General features: G+C 39.2%; 1 pseudogene; it reads right to left on the bottom strand.

Moving 5' to 3' along the window:
* Positions 1 to 10,300: 10,300 nt before the first annotated feature.
* LOC129512253 (U4 spliceosomal RNA) lies at positions 10,301 to 10,457 on the bottom strand (annotated as a pseudogene).
* Between the last annotated feature and the right edge of the window lie 6,746 nt (positions 10,458 to 17,203).

Here is a 17,203-nt window from a genome sequence, read left to right as displayed (position 1 = left end):
TGGTAGCCCATCAATGATTACTGTAGGACCTGGCAGAATTTGAAAGTATTCCCCAAAACTCAACCTGAGCTTAGAGATTTAAAGTTACATTAAAGAAAAAAAAATCAGAGCAGCTGTTTGTACTTGATAGGAATGGAGAGTTTTATATGCTGAGATAATAATACATCAAGACCAGTGGTTTTTAAGTAGGGGCAATTTTGCTCCCTCGCCTCACCGCTCTCGGCAAGGGCATCTGGCAATGTCTGGAGACCTTTTTGGCTGTCCCAATTGGGAGGGAGTATTACTGGCACCTTGTAGTTAGCAGCTAGAGATCCTGCTAAATATTGTACAATGCACAATATGGGGGCATAGCCCCCATAACAAAGAATTACCCGTCCCGTATTGTCACTAGTGCCAAAGCTCTAGTGTCTCTGCATGTCTCTCTGCCTTGGTGCATGGTGGTTGCCAGGCTCTCTATTTGTCACAGGTTCAGTCTCTGCCAGCATAATTACATAAACTAAATGGCAAAACTGTTAAATTAAGGAGAGTTTGCTCATGTGTTCCTTCTCCCCCGTATTTGGTGCTTTGTCTTCATTCGTCATTGCTTCTCTTTGTCCTTGCACCTGAGTCATCATCTTCTCTATCTCCTTGGCTTCATTCATATTCCTATATCTTTCTCCAACCTCAGCCTTTTTGACCCACATTGATGTGGTTCCACTCCACTCTGGGCCCCTTTTTCTTGTTCATTAAGTAAGCATGAGTCTGGGCAGAGACTGGCTGGTGGGTGGAGCTGCAGGCCCTGAAGGCGCCACCAGGAATGTTGGTTGGCCCTCTCTTGGGGATTGCCTATCTCAAAATTTCAACTATTATTTTTGGAAGAATGGTTGGATAGAGGAAGCAGAAGTCTGCCCTGAGTGCCTTAAAACCCACAGGCTAATTTTTCTAGAGGTAAATTTCTACTCTTCTCCTGAAAGGAAGGTAAATAATTATAGTCTATACTCTCCTATACGTTGTAACTCTATCTGCTTAATGTTAATAAACTATGCATGGGTAGTCTTTGGCCATGCAGATATTTCCAGCTTAGTCTTAGACAATGGCAGAATTGAATGTACTTATTAAGAGGAGCACTTATTTTTTAAAAATTTTTTTAAAGTTTTTTTTTTTTTTTATTCCTCTGACAGAGAGAGAGAACACAAGCAGGGGGAGCGGCAGGCAGAGGGAGAGGGAGAAGCAGGCTCCCACTGAGTGGGGAGCCTGATGCGGGGCTCAAGGGGCTAGATCCTAGGATCCTGGGATCAAGACCTGAGCTGAAGGCAGACGTTTACTGACTGAGCCACCCAGGCGCCCCTAAGAGGAGCACTTAAAGTATTATAGGGAGTTGCTGGTTTTTTGTGAGGAGGGAGGTGCAGAGGGCCAAGTAATGGTAATTTTAATTTTTCAGAAGAATGCTGACAGGGATGAGAAATAAGTGTTTGCAACTCAGTAATAAAGATTAGAACTACATATCCTAAATAACTGATTTATTGAACATGATTGGAGTAGTCATAACTATTTTAATCAGCCTCATTAGGATCGGCTCTGAGCTAGGTAAAAGGCATCCATCATCTTCAGCTGAACTACCATCTTAGCTCAGCGGGTCTCAACGTGTGACTCTCCCCGCCCTCCCCCACCTCCCCGCCCCCGTCCTTGGATGCTCCTGAGATTATATATATATATATATAATTTAAATTCAAATTAGTTAACATATGTGTAATTAGTTTCAGAGGTAGAGATCAGTGATTCACGAGTCTCATATAACACCCAGTGCTCATTACATCACATTCCCTCCTTAATGTCCATCACCCAGTTACCCCATCCCAACCCTATGCTTCTGAGATTCTTTCAGGGGGTCTTAAAGGTCCAAAATTTTTTTTCCTATTGCTCTTAAGATGTTATTTGCCTTTCTTTTGCCTGTGCCATTCTCCTCGGCAGTCATGCCCTGGTGACACATGTAATGAGCACTTCAGGTACCCAGGCAAAATCTTACGTGATGGCTCTAAAGTGTCCTAGTTGTCGTTGAATTCTTCCCCTCTGCGCTCTCACAGTAAAACAAAAAGGAAAAAAAGATCAGTTTCACTTAAGAAGGCACTTGTTGAACCATAAACATTATTATATGTTGTTAAGTCTTGACCCTTGAAAATTTGTATTTTTGATAATCTGGGTGACAGAGTGGCACGTACACGTAAGGTGCTGTGGCTGCAAACCAAAGTTGTGAAAGTGCAATGATTGTCTTGAAGAAAAGCAACTAGGCAATTGTTGGAGTGCAAACTGAACCAGCCACTTTGTTTCCATGGAACAGCATGTTTACTTGAAAGAATCATTGAAATATAAACTATGGTTGTTTAAACTTGGGTGTTTGGCAGAAGTTTTCAGAAAAACAAATGAAGTGAGCCTGTTATTTTTTAAAAAATATTTATTTATTTATTTGAGAGAGAGCATGCGCTCATTTCAGAAGGGAGAGGCAGAGGGAGAGAGAGAGAGGTGGAATCTCAAGCAGACACCTGCTGAGCCTGGAGCCATGGGCTCCATCTCACCACGCTGAGATCTTGACCCCAGTGGAAACCAAGAGTTGGGCGTTTAACCTACTGAGCCACCCAGGAACCCTGAGCCTGTCATAAGGGTGAAAAGAATCTACTACAGTATTTTCTAGTCTTAAAATTTGAGTTTTTAAGCAAAAATCAGGATTTTGGAAAGTTGTATGTACCACCGTGAGTTTGACAGTCTCCCACTACTAAAAGACTTTTTTGATGAGTTGAGTAGTGATAACAACGTGAATTTTTAGTATCATATAAGGAAATGTGTCAGGAAGACCTGAATAAGTCTATGTGCTGATATTTTCTGTATGGCCAATGAATAGTTACCAAACTGTGGATGGGTGAAAGAGCCATTCAAAGTACAAAATAGACCAGGGGATTTTAATGTTGCAGAGGAGGAGTTCATTGATGAGAACTTTTTGTTCACAAAAAAAGCAATGAACCAAGTTCATTGGTTTTAGGTTCTTTGTAAATAACCTATAAGGAACTACCACTTTACTGGGTTTTGATATAGTATCAAATAGTTATATCAATAATTATCTGAAAAGGCTATTAAAATATTTCCTTTTCTAACTACTTACTGTGTAAGGTCAAATTTTCTTCATGTACTTCAACCAAAACAGTAGGTTGCAACAGATAGAATGCAATAGAGATGAGAATCCACCTGTCTTGTGTTAAGTGAGGCTTCAAAAATTTTGCAAAAATGTAAAATGATGTTTTTCTTTGGCTCTAGAGAAAATAGCTATTTCTCATAAAAGTTATCTATGTAAACATGAATGGATATATTATTATTTTAAGATAAATATTAAAAATGTTTAGTTTAAATTTATATTACAGTAAATATTAGTAACCAAAATCCACACGACAGAGTGTCTGAAGAGATCCTGAGATCAAAGACCTCTATAGAGAACTACCCATCTAGAAGATCATCAATTGCAATAGGGGGGTAGTGAAAACTTGATCTCTTCAAAGCAAATATGGGCTATTTCCTTTCCATATTTAAGACAATAATGATTACATTTGGATAGTGCTTTATACTTTCCAAACAGCTTTTACATGCATCAATAAGTTAATCCTTTGTGTAATCTTATAGGTCAGGCATTATTGTCTCCATGCTATACTAAAGAAAATTAAAGTCCAGAGCAATCAAGCAGCTTTTCCTAGGTCGGATAGCAGTGAAAGAACTGGAATCTGTCCCCAGATTTTCCATTTTCATTGTATTTCTGTAATATTATATATAGGTTCAGAAACTATTAGAAATTATTGGTCTGTGAACAGTTCAAATTACAATCCATTTGAGAAGGGGTTATTAAGTTACATTTGGGCAATGAAGATTAAATTCAATATATAATCAAATCATATTGATTTTTGAGTTATATTCTTTATGTTGACATGCAATTATTTCAAAATCTGAGTTAGTAATGTCTAAAGGAATGTTTTTATATATTTTATTTATATCTGTTCATTGTATTGGATTGAACTATATGAAACTTAATATTCTCTCATTTTTTTTCAGTTTATACTTTATTTCATATATCTTGAACTAATGCAATTTTAAAAACATAGAAACGATTAAAGAAACCTTTTAAATTAAGTTAGAAATTTTATCGAAAGTATAAAAAAGTATAAACTGAAGAAAAACCAGTCTAGGAACAAACCCTAACCATTAGTCCCATATGCCAATAGTCTAAGGTAATTGCTATCAACAATTTCCTGTATATCCTTCCAGAAATTGTCCATACGTATACCATCATACATATATTTATTAAAACACAAACACAGGCAAGTGGGATCATTGTAAACAAAGTACTCTGCAAATTGCTTTTTTTGCTTAATATGCTTGGATATCATTCCATTCAATTCATATAGTTCTATTCCTTTTTAAAATTCAATTGGTCATTTGAAAGATGTAATACAATTTACTGCTGAAATAAAAAAATGATTGAGGTATCTAGCCATATAGTAAAATGCACTAATCTTAAAGTTTATTTTCTACATGTGTATATACATATGCATGCATGTGTATATATGTGTTTGTATAACTGTGTAACTACCACTTAGATCAAAGTTACTGACTTCTCAGCCAATAACACCTCCTCAACCCAGCAACCATTGTTCTGGTTTTAATCCATTGATCAGTCTTGTCTTTTCTTAAACTTCATAGAAATGGAATTATACTGTATTATTGTATTTTGGTGTGTACATGTTTCTTTTGCTCAACAGCAGTTCTCTGTGTAGCAGTAATTGCTAAGCAGTAATTGTTCTTTTTAATTGCTGTATAGTTTTCCATTGTATGAATTTATCCATTCTACTGTTGATGGATATTAGATTTTCTATTTTTAAAAGTTTTAGATATGAATAAAGATTTAATGCATGTTCTTTACATGCCTTTGGTAGACACATCCCTTTATTTTCTTTGGTATAGTCTTACCTGATTTCATTTTGGTTTAAATGTCAGAATATGCCTATAAAGGCAATGCTTTATGGAGTTAGTACAACACACCTGTCACACTAGCAAATAGTAGTAGAAGGCAGATGGGTGAAATACAGAATTTATGAGTGAGATTTAAGAAAATTTTTTTAGCTGCAGAAATGTAAAGAAAATGTGATATAAATAAAAATAAATGTTTTAGTAAAATCTGTATGTGCTGGATGTATGATAGTGGATTCTGGTATGAAGAAGCTCTGCCAGTAGAATGCTAGATACAGAAGATATTCTGTAAGAGTAGGACCAGTGGCTTTTTTCAGGCTAAAGATATCAATCAGTAATATACCAGCTAAACTTATCTCTGTGATTTCATTTGCATTCTTTCCATTATATGCTTACTGGCTTATTTTGAGTGTACTATTTAAAAACCCATAGAACATAATATATGTGCCCCAAATGGAAAAACTAAAGCTGTTTATTTGTAATAGTAATCTAATTTGAGGGCATCTGGGTGGCTCAGTTTGTTAAGTGTCTGCCTTCTGCTCAGGTCATGATTCCAGAGTCCTGGGATCGAGCCCCACATAAGGCTCTCTGCTCAGCAGGTAGCCTGCATCTCCCTCTCCCTCTGCCCCTCTCCCCTCTGATGGTGCGCTCTCGCTCTCTCTCTCTCTCTCTCTCTCTCAAATAAGTGAATAAAATCTTAAAAAAACTAATTTGATATCAAACCACTTTCAGATAAGTGATTCTTCTTAAAGAAGGAAAGTTAAATTAAGACATAATTTATATGTTTACGGGGCACCCCAGATGGCTCAGCAGTTTAGCACCGCCTTCAGTCCAGGGCCTGATCCTGGAGACCCGAAATCAAGTCCCACGACCGGCTCCCTGCGTAGAGCCTGCTTCTCCCTCTGCCTGTGTCTCTGCCTCTCTCTGTCTCTCTCTGTCTCTCATGAATAAAATAAATAAAATCTTAAAAAAGTATCAACAGTGGTAATTTGTGGATGTGGAATTTTTAAAAACACTGGAAGCCACATATTACTGTCTTGCTCTGGATGTTTATACCAAATTGCTGGCTAGACACCCCTGCTTCAATGTCTTGAATTCAGAACATCTAAAATGGAACCCTGACTCCCCGAGGTCTCTGCTGTGCTACTTCCCACCTTGTCTTCACCAATCTCCTTTGCTTCAGAAAAAGCAAAGGAGACCCACTCTTTTGACCTACTCTTACCATGACTCACTAATCCAGGATGATGTGGCATCTGCTCAGCTGTCCTACCATGTCTGGTGCCCTTAAGCTCTAGTCACATTGTCTCCTTTTAATTCCTTGAATATGTCAAGCAAGGCCTTTTGCACCTCATCACTTTGCAACAAAGGTTTCCTCTGTTTAGAGGATATTTTTAGAGGATATCCTATGTTTAGGATATTCCCTGAAACCTCCATGGTTAACTCTTCCTCAGCATTCTACTCTCAGTTTAAATGTAACCTCCTTGAAGTGGACTTCCTTGTCACCCGATCTAGGTAGTCCACTGTTTTCTATCCTTGTATTCTATTTTTTTGAATAGCATTTACCAAAATTGTAAACATATACTTGTCTTCTTGTTTATTGTCTTCTTTGTTGTATCAGTTAGGATTTGGTTCAACTTCTAAAACCCAAAGATACAATGGCTGGAAAAGATAGTAGTTCATTTTTCGCTTGTTTATACAAAGTTTAGACATAACCTAAAAAATTAATGTTAGTTTGATAGCTCTATGATCATAAGAGACCTAGGTTCATTCTAACTGCTCCACCAAGTTCAGCATGGCTTCCACCTCACAGTCCAAAATGGTTGCACAAGCTCCAGCCATCATGCTTCCATCCAGCAGGAATCAGACAGGTCAACGTGGTCTTTATTCAAGATGGAGGAGGTTATATACACAGTTAAAAATGATGAGTTACTTAATGAAATTATTGCTTGAGCACAGATTATCAGTTTATGTTAAAACTCTTAGGTAAATTTTAGGTGAATGGCTAAGGAGGAAAGAATCTTCATAAAAACACCCTCAAAAACTCCAAACAAATTATGTTTTGTCCACAGGAGAAAAAAAAGTAGCTTTATAGTGGAGGAGTTGTCTGTCATCACCTTAATCCAGCAGTTAACTATGCTATTTCTTGGTGTGATGCAATATGACATACACAGTACCACCTATGGTGTAATCTTGCCAAAAATGGTTGAGTCTAGGGGCACCTGGGTGGCTCAGTCAGTTAAGTAATCAATTCTTTTTTTTTTTAAGATTTTATTTATTTATTCATGAGAGACACAGAAAGAGAGAGGCAGAGACCCAGGCAGAGGGAGGAGAAGCAGGCTCCATGTAAGGAGCCCGATGCAGGACTCGATCCCAGGAACCCAGGACCACACCCTGAGCCAAAGGCAGACACTCAACCACTGAACCACCCAGGCATCCCAGTGACTGACTCTTAATCTTAGCTCAGGTCTTGACCTCAGGGTGGTGAGTTCAGGCCCTGCCTTTGGCTCTCTGCTAGGTGTGGAGCCTACTTAAAAAAAAAAATGTTTGAGTCAAATCGAGCCTTTTGGCATAACTTCTAGGTTGATAGGAATTACAAGGAAAATAGAAAATAATCGATACCCTGACGAAGAAATCACACAGATTGAGAAATTGGGACATTCTGTAAGACAGTGGTTCCTGTCTGTTTAACATTTCAGTCTCATGAATATAAGGACTGATTTATTGTAAGGAGACTGAGGGGACATGACAACCAGATGTGATGTGTAATCCTCATCTGGATCCTGGTGGTGAAGAACATTGTGTGGATACCTGGGAAAATGTCAAAATGGGTGGTTCTTAAGGCCTGACAGGCGATCCAATATATAGAGCTGTTGAATCACTTTACTGTGCACCTGAAAGTACTATAGCACTGTATCTTAATTATACCTCAATTTAATATTTTTATATTTATTTATTATTGAGAGACAGAGAGAGAGAGAGAGAGAGAGAGAGGCAGAGAGAGAAGCAGGCTCCATGCAGGGAGCCCGACACGGGACTCGATACCGGGTCTCCAGGATCAGGCCCTGGGCCGAAGGCAGCCCTAAACCGCTGAGCCACCCGGGCTGCCCATATACCTCAATTTTAAAAAGAAATTAAGCGTACCTGGGTGGCACATTGTAAGAGCCCTACTCTTGATTTCAGCTCAGGTCATGATCTCAGGGTCATGAGATGGAGCCCCGCAATGGGCAAAAACCAACAAAGCCTAAATCATAGATCTCATTCTTGGGGAGTCAGGATCAACGCAGGTAAAACAAAAGTCAAAAATCCCTGTGATACTTTCTTCTTCTGCGCTGGTTTATATTTACAAACAGCTTTGACCACAACATTTCAGTTACTCTCAAAATGGTACCCTGCTGCAGGCTGGTTTAAAAAAAAAAAAAAAAGGATTACTTGACTCGCTCAAGGTCATCTCCATAGCAAGAGATCAATCTGATATCAGAGCCCAGGCTCTCTGATGCCACATTGTTGACAGATGACACTAACATTGAAAACCCAACTTAATGCCAGGATTGACTTTTTGACCCTACGGTGTGCAACAAACCGAGCTACCCTAGGATTGGCTGAAGTGCACCTTGGCTGTAGGGGCGATTTCTACAACTTTCATTCTTATCCTCTTCACACCCCTTGCCCATTTTTCTCAGCAATGGGCAGCACCACTTTATTTTTCTTCTTTGCCCCCAGCTCCAGCAGCAGCAGACCCACTGTGATCAAGAGGAAAGGAGAACCACCAACTACCATGAGTCGTGCTTCACACAGTACGAGAATGTTTTGGATCCTACTACGAGAAGTTCATTTAAAATTTCATCTACACAGCAGAAGCTGTGAAAAGCATAGACGAGGCTGAAAGTGGCTGGTAGCTGGCACGTATATCACAGAAATTCCTTACGAGTAAAAAAGGATCTGTGATTTTGTGTGGCACATTTCACATTCTCACCACCTACACATTCACTTAGAAGCTGCTGGTGGCAGAGGAGAAGCCCGCTTCCCTCCTACGTCACAGCTCAGCCTCATTTTGCTGCGAGCTTTGGGGTGGCTTCCTTGAGAACGTTTGTACCTTTGACCCAGAACAAACATTCCAAGAGGACAGCATTTCCAGAACCTACTAAAAAAATAGATTAATTTAGTACCATGTAATAAGTAAGAACAATACTAGAGATTTAAAAATATTTTCTCTCCCTAGTCCCTCTCTTTTATCCCCTGGATGTGACTAATCATTCCTCAAGGCCTCTCCATTTTTTTAGGTCCCCCCCAATATGTTGCTGATTTCCACCCTGCCATCCTTGTTTAAATACTAGTTACCTTTAGTCCTATAAAGCCCAATGAAATACCCCTACTCCTCAGTCTCTCTTCGCTTTCTCCGAGTCATTCTTTCTGTGTTCCAAATAGTTTGACTGAATCAAATTCTTTTCCTGTTTGAAAACAGTGACTTAACTACTCTGACATTCAAGGTCCTCTAGAATATGGTCTCCACTTACCTATATGACCTTATCTTGCACTTCTAATTGTAATAACAATAATAATTATTACAAATCGAGTACACAAATCCCAAACTCTGTGCTAGGTGCTGTCCACATCCAACACAAACTCCTGCTCTAGCTAGGCCAGTATCCTTATGGTTCCCACGCATGCTTTGCTCCTTTTGACACTATGCCTGGGCTGTATGTTTTATGTCCTTTATGTCACTACTAATCCTACTGATTTTTTGAGACTGAGATCATTTCTCAGCTCCTCCAAAAATCCCCTCGAATTATTCAAATCCATCGATCTTTTCTGTGTCTGACTAGTTAACACTCTTTCTGTGCCACACACTACGATATTTAGAACCACTATATAATTATTTAGTCCTTTCAGGTATGTAAATTCACTTCCCATTAAGTTGTCCTATGTTGGCATCCATGGAGGGGATTGAAAGCATGCACGAACCATTTGGAATTGCATGTTTTACGTTTGTGCATTTTCTCTAGGTCAGGAGTTTTCATGGCATCACAGAGAGATCCATGGAGAAGTTCGAGTTCCTCACTGGATACTAAGTCATACGTTTAATTCAGGCCTCTTACTAAACATAGGAAATATATATCTCATCGCATATCCTCTGATCCTCCATTAGAGAACTTCTAAGGGTTGTGGGAGTGAGTTTTAAAATTCTGACCTGTTGTTTTACTCTGCATTAAATGTGAGGTGCTCTGAATTTTGAGGCGAAAAACATAAACCACTATATGCAGAACTTTTTCCAACAATAGTATTTAAATTAGGTAATTTTTGAATAGGTAATACAGTTTCATAATTTGAAGGTCAAAACTACGTAAGAAGGTTAACCAGGGAAGTCTCACCCCCATCTGCCTTTTACAGGTGACCATCAACAAAAAGATTTTAATTAGCAATAATCGTGCCTCAGATAAACCTCATTGGCTACAATGCTGTCAGCGCTCAAAGTTAACAAAGAGATTTTAATGCCATAGATAATACCATATATGTAGCTTCATTGGTCAAGGCTCTTTTCGTTGCGAGTAACAGAAATTTATTTTGAACCAGTATAAACAAAAAGGGAATTTATTTTAAGAATAGAGTATCACAAGGAAGGCAGAAAGTGCAGCCAGGTTTCAGGAAGGTTTGGAACGAGGACTTGGAATCCATCAAGGACACAAGCAACTAATTTTTGTCTGATTAACTGCCCATTGGGTTCTGCTCTCTCTCTTTCTCTCATTCTCTCTGCAGGCTGACTTTGTTGCTTTGGCATGCATAAGTCCAAACACAGCCGTCCCTCTGCTCCTGAGTATACTCCTCCTCAGTTCAAGTGAGCAGCCCAGCTTCTTATCTCTCAGTGCAAATTTGGAGAGAGAGAGAGAGGGGGAGAGAGAGAGCGACCCTTTTTGGCCTGACGGGAGTCATGTGTGCATCCTTGGCTGATCAGCTCTGGACTAGAGAGGTGGGAAACAGTACAAACACGGATGCCAGAGAGTCAGCCTGTATAGGGCCAACCTAATATCCCCTGAGGTGCCTGCTCAAATGGTCTTGCTGACCATAGAAAACGAGCTTTTAACTGTCATGGGCCTGAGGCTCCTATTGGCCCAGATAGGTACCCAGTGCTAATTATCTCTTTTCCTACTGGCAGGAAATAACTCAGGAGAGCCACAGCACTTCTTGAGTAGCATTCTCTCCTGGGACATGGAGGATTGCTTATCCCTATTTTTATTTAAAGTTTTTGCAAGTTTCCCTGGGCCAATTCCCATTGGCTGCTTTCTGCTCTCCTCTCTGTAGCCAGGGCTTGTGTTACCTCCTCTGGTTGTCTCCTGGGTATTACCTCATCAGGAACAAGGTCCACTGCCAAATCACCGAAAATAATAGAGCACAGTGATATATGGCTCCCACCAGATCCTTACAGCTCTTTTTGAAGAAGACAGGGGTGAATGGAGGTAAGAAAAATAAATATTGCCTAAGTTACAATATCTAATTTTCATACATAAAGAATATGGCTCTAATGTATTCACATGTCATGATGCTGTTAAATGAACTTCATGGATGTTATATCAATATTTTTTTTATCTGTGAGTTGAGAATGGTGTTAGTAGAAGCTATATGAAATAAGCTAAAGGGATGTTATCTCTTTACGTGAGATTTTCCGGGCAGAACAAATATTAGCAATCCTTCCTCCCTTCCTTTCCATCCAACCATCCATCCATCCATCCATCTATTCAAGTATAGCACTACCTTCTCAGAATGCCCCAGGACTTGTTTGTCTGAAATTCTTAATTTACTGAATGAAATATCCTCAATAATGTTTTTCCAAATCTAAATTTCATTAATTAACATATAGTGTATTATTGGTTTTAGAAGTAGAATTCAGTGATTCATCAGTCCTATATAATACCCAGTGCTCATTACATCACCCAGTTACCCCATACTCCCCCTCTCCAGCAATTCTGTTTGTCTCCTATGATTAGGAGTCTCATGGTCTGTCTCCCTCTCTGATTTCATCTTGGTTTTTTCCCTCCCTCCCCCTATGATCCTCTGTTTTGTTTCTTAAATTCCACATGTGAGTGAGATCATATGATACTTGTCTTTCTCTGGCTGACTTATTTGCTTAGCATAGTACCCTCTAGTTCCATCCATGTCATTGCAAATGGCAAGATTTCATCTTTTGGATGGCTGTGTAATATTCCACACACCATGTCTTCTTTATCCATTCATCTGTCAATGGAAATCTGGGCTCTTTCCATAGTGTGCCTATTGTGGACATTACTGCTGTAAACATCGGGGTGCAGGTACTCCTTGGGATAATTACATTTTATCTTTGGGGTAAATACCCAGTATTGTAATTGCTGGGATATAGGGTAGCTCTATTTTCAATTTTTTGAGGAACCTCCATACTGTTTCCCAGAGTGGCTGCACCAACTTGCATTCCCACTGATAGTGTAAGAATGTACCCTTTTCTTTGCATGCTCACCAACATCTATTGTTTCCTGACTTCTTAATTTTAGCCATTCTGACAGGTGTGAGGTAGTATCTCATTGTGATTTTGATTTGTATTTCCCTGAAACTGACTGATGTGGAGCATTTTTTCATGCATCTGTTGGCCGTTTATGTGTCTTCTTTGGAGAAATACTGGCTCTTGTCTTCTGCCCATTTCTTTTCTTTTTTAGATTTTATTTATTTATTCATGAGACACACAGAGAGAGAGAGAAAGGCAGAGACACAGGCAGAGGGAGAAGCAGGCTCCATGTGGGGAGCCTGACATGGGACTCGATCCCGGGTCTCTAGAATCAGGCCCTGGGCTGAAGGCGGCGCTAAACTGCTGAGCCACCCGGGGTGCCCCATTCTGCCCGTTTCTTGACTGGATTATTTGTTTTTTGGGTGTTGAGTTTGATAAGTTCTTTATAGATTTTGGATACTGGCCTTTTGTCTGATAGGACATTTGCAAATATCTTCTCTCATTCTGTAGGTTGTCTTTTGGGTTTGTTGACTCTTTGCTGTGTGAAAAAGCTTTTTATCTTGATGAAGTCCCAATAGTTCATTTTTGCCTTTGGAGACATGTTTAGCAAGAAGTTGCTGTGGCTGAGGTCACAGAGGTTTCCTGCCTGTCTTCTCCTCTAGGATTTTGATGGATTCCTATCTCATATTCAGGTCCTTCATCCATTTTCAGTCTAGTTTTGTGTATGCTGTAAGAAAATGGTTCAGTTTCATTCTTCTGCGTGTGGCTGTCCAATATTCTCAACACTATTCATTTGTTGAAGAGACTTTTTTCCACTGATATTCTGAAGATTGCTGAAGATCAGTTGACCATAGAGTTGAGGGTCCATTTCTGGGTTTTCTATTCTATTTTATAGATCTACGTGTTTGTTTTTGTGTCATTACTGTATTGTCTTGATGATTACAGCTTGGTAATAGAGCTTGAAGTCTGGAAGTGTGATGCCACCAGCTTTGCTTTGCTTTTTCAATGTTTCTTTGACTATGCAGGGTCTTTTCTGGTTCCATACAAATTTTAGGATTATTTGTTCCAGCTCTGTGAAAAAAGTTGGTGGTATTTTGAGAGGGATTGCATTGAACGTATAGATTACTCTAGATAGCATAGACATTCTAACAATATTTGTTCTTCCAGTCCATGAACATGGAGCATTTTCCTATCTCTTTGTGTCTTCCTCAGTTTCTTTCATGGATGTTCTGTAGCTTTCTTAGTACAGATCCTTTGGCTTTTTGGTTAGGTTTATTCCTACATATCTTATGGTTTTGGGTGCAGTTATAAATGGGATTGACTTCTTAATTTCTCTTTCTTCTGTCTCATTGTTAGGGTATAGAAATGCAACTGATTTCCATGCATTGATTTTGTATCCTGCCACTTTACTGAATTCCTATATGAGTTATAGCAATTTTAGGGTGGAGTCTTTTGGGTTTTCCACATAGAGTTTCATATCACCTGCAAAGAGTGAGAGTTTGACTTCTTTCCCTGTTTGGATGCCTTTTATTTCTTTTTGTTGTCTGATGCTGAGGCTAGGATTATGTTGAACAACAGTGGTGAGAGTGGACAGCCCTATCATGTTCCTGACCTTAGGGGAAAAGCTTTAAGTTTTTCCCCATTGAGAATGATAATTACTGGAGCTTTTCATAGGTGGCTTTTATGATATTGAGGTACTTTCCTTCTATAGCTACATGGTGGAGAGTTTTAATCAAGAAAGGATGATGTACTTTGTCAAATGCCTTTTCTACATCTATTGAGGGGATCATATGGTTCTTGTTCTTTCTTTTATTAATGTAGTGTATCACCCTAAATAATTTGTGGATGCTGAACCACTCTTGCAGCCCAGGAATAAATACCACTTGGGATAATCCCTTTAATGTACAGTTGGATCCTATTGGCTAGTATCTTGGTGAGAAATTTGGCATCCATGCTCATCAGGGATATTGGTCTATAATTCTCCTTTTTGGTGGTCCTTGTCTGGTTAGGGTTCAAGATAATGCTTGCTTCATAGAAAGAGTTTGGAAGCTTTCTTTCCATTTCTATTTTTTGAAACAGCTTCAGAAGAATAGGTATTAGTTCTTTAAAAGTTTGATAGAATTCTTCTCAGAAGCCATCTGACATTGGACTCTTGTTTGTTGGAAGATTTTTGATTACTGCTTCAATGTCCTTGCTAGCTATGGGTCTGCTCAGGTTTCCTATTTCTTCCTGTTCCAATTTTGGTAGTTTATAAATCTCTAGGAATGCATTCATTTCTTCCAGATTGCCCGATTTTTTGACATTTAGTTGCTCATACTATGTTCTTATAATTATATTTCATCAGTGTTGGTTGTTGTCTCTCCTTTTTCATTCATGATCTTATTCATTCGAGTCCTTTCTCTTTTCTTTTTGATAAGTCTGGCCAGGAGTTTACCCATCTTATTAATTCTTTCAAATAACTACTTCCTAGTTTCATTGATTTGTTTTACTGTTCTTTTGCTTTCTATTTCATTGACTTCTGCTCTAATCTTTATTAATTCTCTTCTCCTGCTGGGTTTAGGCTTTATTTGCTATTCTTTCTCCAGCTCCTTTAGGTGTAAGGTTAGATTGTATATTTGAGAACTTTCTTATTTCTTTTTTTTTTAATTTTTATTTATTTATGATAGTCATCAGAGAGAGAGAGAGAGAGAGAGAGAGAGAGAGAGAGAGAGGCAGAGACACAGGCAGAGGGAGAAGCAGGGTCCATGCACCGGGAGCCTGACGTGGGACTCGATCCCGGGTCTCCAGGATCTCGCCCTGGGCCAAAGGCAGGCGCAAAACCGCTGCGCCACCCAGGGATCCTTATTTCTTGATAAAGTCTTGAATTGCTATATATGTCCCTCTCAGGACCACCTTTGCTGCATCCCAAAGGCTTTGAACAGTTGTGTTTTCATTTTCATGTGTTTCCATGAATTTTTAAAAATTGTTCTTTAATTTCCTGGTTGGTCTATTTATTCTTTAGGATACTCTGTAGTCTCTGTGTATTTGAGTTCTTTCCAAATTCCCTCTTGTGATTGAGTTCAAGTTTTAAAGCATTGTGGTCTGAAAATATGCAGGGAATGATCCCAATCTTTTTGTATCAGTTGAGACTTGATTTGTGACCCAATATGTGATCTATTCCAGAGAATGTTCCATGTGCACTAAAGTAGAATGTATATTCTATTGCTTTGGATGGAATGCTCTGAATATATATATGTGAAGTCCTTCTGGCCCAGTGTGTCATTCAAAGCCCTTGTTTCCTTGTTGATCTTCTGCTTAGATGATTTGTCCATTGTTATGAGTGGGGAGTTAAAGTTCCCTATTATTATTGTACATTATCAATGTGTTTCTTTAATTTTGTTATTAATTGGTTTATACAGTTGGCTGCTCCTGTGTTGGGGGATAAATATTTACAATTGTTAGATCTTCTTGATGGATAGACCCTTTAATTATGATATAGTGTCCCTCCTCATCTTTTATTACAGTCTTTGGTTTAAAATCTAATTTGTCTGGGGATCCCTGGGTGGCTCAGTGGTTTAGTGCCTGGCTTTGGCCCAGGGCACGATCCTGGAGCCCCGGGATGGAGTCCCACGTCGGGCTCCTGGCATGGAGCCTGCTTCTCCCTCCTCCTGTGTCTCTGCCTCTCTCTCTCTCTCTCTCTCTCTCTCTAGGTCTATCATAAATAAATCTTAAAAATAATAAAATAAAATCTAATTTGTCTGATGTAAGGATTGCTACTCCAGCTTTCTTTTGATGTCCATTAGCATGATAAATGGTTTTCCACTCCCTCACTTTCTATCTGAAGGTGTTTTTGGGTCTAACATAAGTCACTTTCGGAGAGTATATCAATGGGTCTTGCTTTTTCATCCAATCTGATACCCTTTTGATGTCTTTTGATGGGGGCATTTATCCCATTTACATTCAGAGTAACTACTGAAAGATATGAATTTAGTGCCATTGTATTACTTGTAAAGTCACTCTTTCTGTAGATTGTCCTTGTTCATTTCTGGTCTATGTTGTTTTGGGGCTCTTCACTTAAAGGGTCCCCTTTAATATTTCTTGAAAGGCTGGTTTAGTGATCACAAATTCCTCCAGTTTATGTTTGTCCTGGAAGCTTTTTATCTCTCCTAGTGTGAATGACATCCTAGCTGGATAACTATTCTTGGATGCATATTTTTCTCACTTACCATATAATGGTATATGATGAATATAAGGTGCCAGTCCTTTCTGGCCTACCAGGTCTCTGTGGATAGGTCTGCTGCCAGTCTAATGTTTCTTCCCTTGTAGGTTATGGACGTCTTGTCCTGAGCTGCTTTCAGATTTTCTTTTTGTCTCTGAGATTTGCAAGCTTCACTATTATATGCCAAGGTGTTGACCTTTTTTATTGATTTTGAGGGGGATTCTCTGTGCCTCTTGGACTTGAATGCCTGTTTCCTTCTCCAGCTTAGGGAAGTTCTCAGCTACAATTTGCTCCAATATACCTTCTGCTCCCCTCTTTCCTCTTCTTCTGGGATCCCAATCATTCTAATATTGTTCTGCCATCTCTTAATAGCCTTTTTGATTTTTTAAAAAGAGATTTTATTTATTTATTTATGAGACACACACACACACACACACACACACACACAGGCAGAGACATAGGCAGAAGAAGAAGCAGGCTTCACGCAGGAAGCCCAATGTGGAGACTCGATCTCAGGACTCTAGGATCATGCTCTGAGCCAAAGGCAGGCGCTC

This window comes from Nyctereutes procyonoides, unplaced genomic scaffold (genome assembly GCF_905146905.1).
Source record: "Nyctereutes procyonoides isolate TBG_1078 unplaced genomic scaffold, NYPRO_anot_genome, whole genome shotgun sequence".
NCBI lineage: Eukaryota > Metazoa > Chordata > Mammalia > Carnivora > Canidae > Nyctereutes > Nyctereutes procyonoides.
This window is presented reverse-complemented; position numbering and strand designations above follow the sequence as displayed.